We start from the raw sequence: 9,069 nt of genomic DNA on the forward strand, positions 1-9,069 counted from the left end.
AGAAGGAGAAAGAAGGAAAGGAGATGCTGAGATAAGTGTTTTTGACAGGGTCTCTGCCGAGTCTCAGTCCTGCTGCCCCAGCCTCCCAGTTAGTTAGGGCCCAGGCACACACCAGCCTCTGGTGTGTCAGATTTATCCAGGCCCCATGCGGCTTCCCACCTCCCAAGCCAGTGGTGCTGTGTGCCGCTGCATCTGGGCCAGCCTTTAATTTTTGGATAGTAAATAAATACCGTGTTAATCTAGAATTTAGCCTGTACTGGTAAAATTAATCCAGCAGTTTGTAGTTGTAGGCTTGTTTTTCATAGGCTGTTACAACATTTGCTATAAAAACGTGCTTTGTGGGCCTGTGGCATGGTGGTTAAGGTGGCTGGATCTCACATGGCCGTCTGCGATTCAGGTCTAGGATCTGGTGGCTTGACAAACATGCTGGGCACATGTGCACGGAAGCCCAAAATCCCAAGAAGAGATTGGAGGAGGAGGGATTGTGGTGTGACTGTCCCCCATGGAAGGTGTTTTCTCTCTCTCTTTTTTCTCTGTGTCTCTGTTTCTCGTAAGCACCCACACACTCTTGCAAAGTTCTTGCTCGCTCTCTTTTTTTAAGGTGCTTTATATAGGTAGAAAACTGAAAACAAGTTAACTTTTGTTATAATTTCATAGGGTTTGTTCTAGATAATTTGGGAAATTAAGAAAGTGTAAAGAAGAGAAATAGAAACCATCTGTAATTTTGCCACCCAGTTAACCAGTGTTGATTTTCCAGTGTTCTTGTTCATGTTGTCTGCATCCACACAGAGCCAACCAAGGAGCTGAAAAGACAGTTTTCAAGATCTGTTCTTTTTATATTTTTTTTATAGAAACAGATTTTTGCTATAGGGCACATGCACTCGCCAGAGAGACAGACAAAAAGTGAGAAATGACCCCCCCCCTGGGAGGATGGCCATGCTGCAATCCATTCTTCTCTCATGATTTTGGGCAAGCACACATAGGCACCCAGTGTAAAGATAGTTTTTAACAGTTTTTACTTAAATCTGAGCCTGTAGACCTTCAGGGATGGGTGGAACAAGGGAGCCTCGGCCCTTGAACACCATGCCCTCACTCTTAAGACTTGCCATATTTCTTGGGGTTTTGAAATGACCCTAATTCTGGAGTCGGTGAATGAAATGAATTAAGGAGTATATATGCAGGTTATCTACATGAATGATAATGTGACGTGTACATTTTTTGTATAAAGTCAGTAAGGCCATATTTATCACTAAAACTTGTATAGCTCACCGTTTCATGAATAACTTAGGCAGTGTTGGCGTAGCGCTCCTGGCACCACTGAGCCGAGGTGCCGGGAATCGTCGCCATAAGACGGGTGTTTCTGAACATCTTGCTCACCGGTACACCGGGGGTGGAAAACCACACTAGGCAAAGAACTTGCATCAAGATCAGGACTGAAACACACTAATGTGGGTGATTTCGCTCGAGAAAGGCAGTTGTTTGCTGGTTATGGTGAAGAATGTGATGGTCCCATTTTAGACAAAGACAGAGTGGTTGATGAGTTAGAAGACCAAGTGAGAGAAGGTGGAGTTCTCGTTGGTTCCCACGGCTGTGATTTCTTCCCTGAGCGCTGGTCTCATGCAGTTTTTTTGCTGAGAACTGACTTGGAATAAAGGGTTACATTGAGAAGAAACTAAAAGAAAATATTCAGTGTGAGATTTTTCAAGTCTTTCTGAAGAAGCCACAGCACCCTATGAGGAAGAAGTTATGCATCAGCTGCCCAGCAATGAACCAGAAGAGCTGGAGGATGATGTAAACCGGATCTTGATACGGATTGAGCAACAGATTAAAGATCATAGCTCTTAGTTTACAAAACTGGCCACTTTACAATGAAAAATAATAATTTAGGCATGATTATTATTATTACCATTTTAAGGTTTTTGCCATGGGGCATATGTGCTCGCTAGAGAGAGAGAGAGACAGACAGACAGAGAGAGAGACAGAGAGAGATGGTGAGAAGGAATGCGAGAAACCATCCCCTGGGGGGACAGCTATGCGGCAGTCCCTTCCCCATTCTCTTCTCAGGATCCTGGTGTGAGTTTCAAGCTACCAAGTTGGGGACTTGGACCTCAGTCGGCCCTGTGGGAGTCCAGCACCTTCACCACCATGCCACCTGCTAGCCCTAGACAGTATTAGGAACCTCTTGTGGATGATTCTTCCCGCTTCAGTGTTTTTACAATTATTATTATTATTATTATTTGGGACCAGCAGTTATGTAATGACTATGTTGCTGGACGCCCATGCAGTCTACTGCAGTTCGAGTCCTGGACCCGGTGGCTTAAACTCATGCTGGGTACATGGGCATTCGTGCCCAAGATCCCGAGAGGAGAATGGAGGAGAAGGGATTGTGGTGTGGCCATCTCCCCTGGGGGGTGATTTCTTCCTTCCTGTCTCTGTCTCTCTCTGTCTTTCTGGTGAGTACATACGCCCTATAGCAAAAACTTCTCCCCCCCCCAGAAAAAGGAAGAAAAAAAATTATTATTCTTTTTTATTCTCATTTTTTAAAAACATTCCATCACTATACATCATTTGGCTTTGAAAGAGATTTTTACCTAACATGAAATACTTCTCATCTAGTTGAGAATACTATACATGTTCTCGTCAGCAGGTAATAAACCATTTCTGTGTCCCACTAATGTCTTGCCTCTCTATTTTTTTCTCCTGCTTTCCTTCGCTACAGCCTTCCCTTCTCTCTCCCCCTCCTCCCCCGTTCCACCCTGTCTTCAGCATCCATAACTATTTTCACTGCTTTTATGCCCTCCAGTATTTCAGCCTCTACCGTAGAGTGCGGGTAGTCGGTACTGTTAGTGGATGCACAGTGTCTTTCCGTCATGGCCTGGCTGGCGTCACCGCAATGTCATCTCTCATTCTCCCCCAGCCCTATTGCGTGCCAACCTCTCTCTGTCCTCACGTAGTTGAAATTTCTTTTCTTTTTTTGTGAAGTGAGTAATGTAATGTTAACATCCAAGAAAGTAAAGCCAATAATCACTGTCACAGCAGTTCTAGAGGTCGCTTTCAGAGCTTAAAAATATCGATATGGTTGGGGACCCCTCCACGCTAGGCGGGGGTGTGACATCCATGTTACCAGTGACAGTTCTCCCACATACAAGCGTGACTTCCATCTTCCCTCAGGAGTAGTCCACTATACCTGGTGTGTAGCCCAGCGACCCTGTCACTACACGCTCAGATCCAGCCATCCTTCCACACATGGTAGAGGCTGACGGCACGCCTTGTGGGCAGGCCTCTCTGTACGTGGCTTGGTAGGTGGTTCAGCTGGCCAGATGATAGGCCTGTTCCACTCATAGCTGAAATTTTATGTGTCTCACTCTCCTAATTTTCTTTTTTTATTATGTAATATAACACATTCATAGAAGTTTAGAATGCAGAAACGTATATGGTGGGGCAAATGATCACCCGATGAACATTTGCGTGAGTGTCACCCAGACCACGACAGAACGCACTTCCAGTGCTCCAGAAGCCTCTGCTCCCTGAAAGTAAAACCATTTGGCTTGCTTTAACGGAGTCACTTCCTTCTTGTACTTTTCCCACCAGTATTTTACTGTCTAAACCTGTACAACTAAACGTTATGTAATAGTGAATTCTTTTGCCTCTTGGGATATTGCTGGGCAAAAGGCAATCCGTGATTAATTTTTCTTTTAATCCAAAAACGTGTTTCCCGGGATGGTTCCCTCTCCGCTCCTCGAGTCAGGATGCTTTCAGTGCTGCTTCCTCCTGAAGGCACACCCTTCTGGGAGCCCCGCTTTTCCTCCTGCAGGCTGGCAGAGGACAGCGGCGCCGCCGATGCACAGACCTCCCGTTTGTGCACAGCTGAAGACTGGAGATTTGCCAGCATCCTGGGCACTTCACAAACGGGAAGTAGGGACTCGGGCTCCGCACTAGGCACTTCTTGTGTTTCCTCTTCTGAAAAGGGATGAAGGAGGGCCTTTGCCAGAGGCTTGTTCTCATGGGGAGGTTATCACTGCCAGGAAGGCCTCATAATTAAATATTAGCTTTGCCACCTCTGCTCCCCCACCTGGTCTTTTTCTTTTCTTTTCTTTTTTTTTTTTTAAATCAGCTTTAATAGGGACCAGTAGATGCCATAATGGTTTCATCACTGGGCTCCCATGTAGTCGACTGTGGTTTGAATCCTGGACCCGGAGGCTTAAACTCATGCCAGACAAGTGTGTGTGTCCCCACATCCCGAGAGGAGGATGGAGGAGAAGGGATTGTGGTGTGGCCGTTTCCCCCAGATGATGTCTTCTCACTTTCTGTCTCTCCATTTCTCTAGCAAGCACACGCACCCTATAGCAAAAACCTCTGGGGAAAAAAATCAGCTTTAATATTTCTTTAATTTTTAAACATAACTTTTTTCTTGTTCTGTTTCATTATAGGGTGCATATGCTCCCGGGGTGGGTGGTAGAGAGAAAGTGGAGGGGATGGTCATGCCACAGTTCCTTCTGCCCCGTTCTCCCCTTGGGATTCTGGGCATGCACACATTCCTCGTTTGATTTTCAAGCAACCAGATTTGGGACTCAAACTGTGGTGGGCTGCGTGGGAGTCCAGCGCGTTAACCACCATGCCACCTGCGGGCTCTGCACCATTTGTGCCTTAAATCCCAGAACTGTCACACAGTCCTCAGTTAGGTGTCCACACTGTACCCTCCAGGGGGGATGATCACACTGCAGTCCTTTCTCTTACAGTCACCTCTTGGGATTTTGGGCGCACACACACACACACACACACACACACACACACACATTTGTGCCTGGCGTGAGTTTTTTTTAAGCCACCGGATCCAGGACTCAAACCACAGTGAACTAACGTGAGAGTCCAGCAGTGTAACCGTTACACTATCTGCTGGTCCCTGTACCCCTTCTTTAATGTTGCACGCATCATGTGCCTTGGTCTCTGGACAGGCCCAGCAGAGCTTCTGTTCCCCCCCAATATGTTACAGTATGCATGTGCTTGCCAGAGAGATAGAGGCAGAGGGGGCAAGGGAGAAAAATACCCCCTGAGTAGGATGGGTACACTGCAATCCCTTCTTCATTCTCTTCTTGGGATTTTGGGTATGCATGCACACGTGCCTGGTATATTTTCGAGGCCAACGACTTGAGTTGCCAAATTGACCGTGTGTGATCCAATGCTTTACCACCACGCTCCTTGCTGGCCCAAGTTGTTGTTGTTGTTGTTGTTGGTTTCTTCTGTACCTGATTGTCTTTGACTGCATGCTAGTTTTTCTTTTTTCTTTTTCTTTTCTTCCTTTAGGGCTTATGTGCTTACCAAAAAGAGAGAGAGAAAGTGAGAAATCACCCAGGGGGATGGCCATGCTACAGTCCTCCTCTTCCAGTCTACTCGGGATTTTAGGCATGCATGCTCATGTGCCTGGCATGATTTTTAAGCCACCAGGTCTGGGACTCGAACTGCAGTTGGCCGTGTGGGAGTCTAGTGTGTTTTAACCACCACACCACCTGCTGACCTGGCCCCTGAGCTAAATTTTACTTTCCTCCTCTTCTTTTTTAAAAAAATTATTTTATTTAACTTTATTTATTTACTTAAATTTGACCAGAGAGGGACAGAGAGAGAAAGAGAAAGTGAGAAATCCAGTTGCCAGTTCTGGGACTGGAACCACAGTTGGCCATGTGAGAGTCCAGCACCCTTAGCCACCACGCCATCTGTCAGCCCCTTTCCTCATTTAAAAAATTTATTTTTGTTTTGTCTTTCTTGCTTCTGATTTTTTAAACCTGTATTAACCTGGATAATTTGTCATTTTGAGTAATAATTTAGCATACCATTTAGGAACCACACTCTGGAATCACAGCTGTACTGTTGAGTAGCTGTGTGACCTTAAGTGCCCTAACATCTTTTTTAAAAAATTATTTATCTTATTTATCATTACTATTATTATTTCTTAAAATTTGCTAGAGGGGATGTGCTAGAGAGAGAGAGAGGAAGAAAGCAAGTCGCCAGGTCCAGGACTCGAACTACGGTCGGCCATGTGGGAGTCCAGTGCCTTAACCACCATGCCACCTGTTGCCTCCTTCCCCTGGCTTTTTTTTTTTTTTTTAATAATTTTTTATTTATTTTTTATTTATTCATTCATTTATTTTTCAATTTGACCAGAGAGAGACAGAGGGTGAGAGTGAGAGAGAGAGGAAGTGAGAAAGCAAGCCACCAGATTCAGGACTCAAACCCTGGTCGGCCATGTGCGAGTGTCCAGCGCCTTAACCACCATGCCACCTGCTGGTCCCCAACCCCTAGCTGGCTTTTTCAATTTCTTCTGTATTTGATTGTCTTTGACTACATGCTGGTTATTGGACATGAATTATGTTTGTGGGTTTTTTGTTTTGTTTTGTTTTGTTGCTATGCTAAGGATCATGTACACTCACCAGAAAGAGACAGAGTGAGAAATCACCCCTCAAGGGGATGGCCATGCTACAGTCCCTTGTTTTCTAGTCTCCCCAGTATTTGGGCATGCAAGCATGCACGTGTGGCGTGATTTTCAAGATGTCAGGTCCGGGACTGTAACTGCAGTCAGCCGTGGGGGGTCCAGCACCTTAACCTCCATGCCGCCTATTGGCCCCTGGTCATAGAAAATGATTTATGGGTATTTCCTTAGGTGGTGTTCATGCTGCCTCCTCATTCTTCTCAGAATAAGCCCTGAGGTTTATTTGTTAGCATCTGAGGTGCCTACTAGTTAGGTAACGTGGAACACACACTCTAAGGCTGGGGTCTTCCTGGCCACCCGAACTGTTAGAACACTGGCATGGCCAAAGATCCCGAGAGGAGAACGGAGGAGAAGGGATTGGAGAAGGGATTGCGGCATGGCCATCCCCCCTGGGGGGTAATTTCTCGCTTTCTGTCTTTCTGTCTCTGTCTGGCAAGCGCATGCAAAAACCTCACCAAAAAAAAAAAAAAAAAAAAAAAACCGGAATGGCAGCTCGGCCCCAAAAAAAAAAAAAAAAAAAGAACACTGGCATGGCAATCTGGCTGTTACTTCATCCACCTTTCTCTTTATTTCTGCTGTTCTGCTCAGGGCTAATAAGTGTTCTTCTTGGATCCCTGAGGTTGTGGAGGTGGAGAGGCTTTTTCTGGTTCACCTTGATCGTGAGGTAGCTGGGCAAGTGCAGTCTAGTAGAAAGAACAGTGGTGGGAGATTTCAGGTCAGCCCCAGAATCTGGACTAGGAAACGCCCTCGGGGCAACGAGGGCCTTCTGACACTGTTTTGCTCTTTCAGTGATCCAGAGCTGATACTGTGAGAACTTAGACTAGGCCACAGTGTGGTGGTGAAGGCAGCTGGAGCCCACATGGCTGACTCTGTAGTTTGAGTCCCAGACCCAGCGGTTTGAGAAACAAGCCGGATGCATGCATGGGTTCCTGCACACGTGTGCCTAAAATCCCAAAAGGAGGCGAGATAGAGTAGAGGGGCTTATAGCATGACTGTTCCTGATGCAGCGTGCATGCATTCTCTCTTCCTATGTCTGTCTGCAGTGAGTGTCCTCTGGCAAATTTAAGTTTAAATTAAAATGTGGGGAGTGGCCAGTGACTTCCATATGGTCAGTTGTTGTTGGAGTCCTGACCTGGTGGCTTGCTTTCTCATTTTCCCTCTCTGCCTCTTTCTGGTCAAATTTAATAAAGCAGTACGTTAAAATATTTACCCTCTCTGAACAGGATGAGGACATTAAACCTTAGTAAGTCAATCTTCTAGTTTTTTTTTTTTTTTTTTTGCTATAGGGCAAGTGCACTTATTGGAGAGTGACCAAGGAAGTGAGAACGCACACCCGAGGGGTTGGCCATGCCATGGTCCCTTCTCGTCTGTTCTTCTCTTGGGACTTGGGGCATGCACGCACATGTACTTGGCATGTTCAAGCCACCAGGTCTGGGGTTTGAACTGCACAGTCAGCCATGTGAGGTCCAGAGCCCTAAACTCCATACTACCTGCTGACCCAGTTACTGTTTTTCATATGTATTTTCTATCCTTTTTTTTGGGAAAAGAGGTTTTTACATTAGAGCTTTTTGGGCTCTCTGGGGAGAGAGAGAGATAGAGAGATAGATCACCCCCTCCCCCAGGGGGATGTTCATGCCACAGTCCCTTCTTCTTCATTCTCCCGGGATCTTGGACACACACACATACACACCATGCATGAGTTTCAAGCCTCTGGGTCCGGGATTCCAACCGTGGTTGACCTTGTGGGAGTTCAGCGATGCAGCCGTTATGCCATCTGCTGGTCCCGTTCTATTCTTTTTTCTTTTTTCTAGAGAGATTTTGCTATAGTGCATGCGCACTCGCAGGAGAGACAGAGAGGCAGAAAGTAAGAAATCCCCCCCGCGAGGGGACAGCCACGCCACAGTCCCTCCTCCATTTTCCTCAGGATTTTGGGCATGCACACACATGCACCTGGCGTGGATTTTAAACCGCAGTGTCCAGGACTTGAACTGCTGTTGACTGTGTGGGAGTCCAGTGATGTCACCATTACGCTGTCTGCTGGTCCCGCTACCCTTTTTTAAGAAAGAGCCTTGTAGGACGCATTGTTATATATAGGACTTTGGGTGTTTAGTTTAACCACCTCCTTCGTTTGTTCCTTCTTACATTCTAGACTTTCCACCTGGAATTGGTTTTGAATTAGCGCATACAAAATTCCTTTCGTACAGGTCTGTCAGTGACAGATTGTTTTCACGTATCGTCTGCGAGTGTCTGTACCGTGTGTCTGTGAGACATCTGTCCCCTGAGCATGGACAGTGTCACTCAGGACATCAAGGATGTTCTGTTGCAGGGCAACTGTCATTGCTGTTGAGAAAGGGGTGCTGTCGCCTTATTTTTTCTGTAAGTGACCTGTTTTTTTCTGTTTGATTTTTAAGATCTTTTCTTTGGTTTTTGTGTTCACGCTCACTAAAATTAATTTTGGTTAGATTTTTTAAAGTTATTTACCCTTTTTACCTAAAATTTCCCAGTTTCTTGTTTTCAGTCTGCCAGACTGTGTATTCTCACTGGAAAGAGATTGACGGGGGGGGGGGGGGGAGGGGAGTAGCGCA

At 46.0% G+C, this 9,069-nt stretch overlaps 1 protein-coding gene and 1 pseudogene across 5 annotated transcripts in view; both read left to right on the forward strand.

Moving 5' to 3' along the window:
* Nucleotides 1-1,845, forward strand: part of LOC102485841 (adenylate kinase isoenzyme 6 pseudogene) — a 5,583-nt pseudogene extending 3,738 nt beyond the window's left edge.
* The window catches only part of USP48 (ubiquitin specific peptidase 48), a 123,875-nt gene that overhangs the window by 54,351 nt on the left and 60,455 nt on the right, over nucleotides 1-9,069 (forward strand). The gene's annotated exons all lie outside the window — the stretch shown is intronic.

Source organism: Tupaia chinensis, unplaced genomic scaffold (genome assembly GCF_000334495.1).
Source record: "Tupaia chinensis unplaced genomic scaffold, TupChi_1.0 Scaffold000146_1, whole genome shotgun sequence".
Lineage (NCBI taxonomy): Eukaryota > Metazoa > Chordata > Mammalia > Scandentia > Tupaiidae > Tupaia > Tupaia belangeri.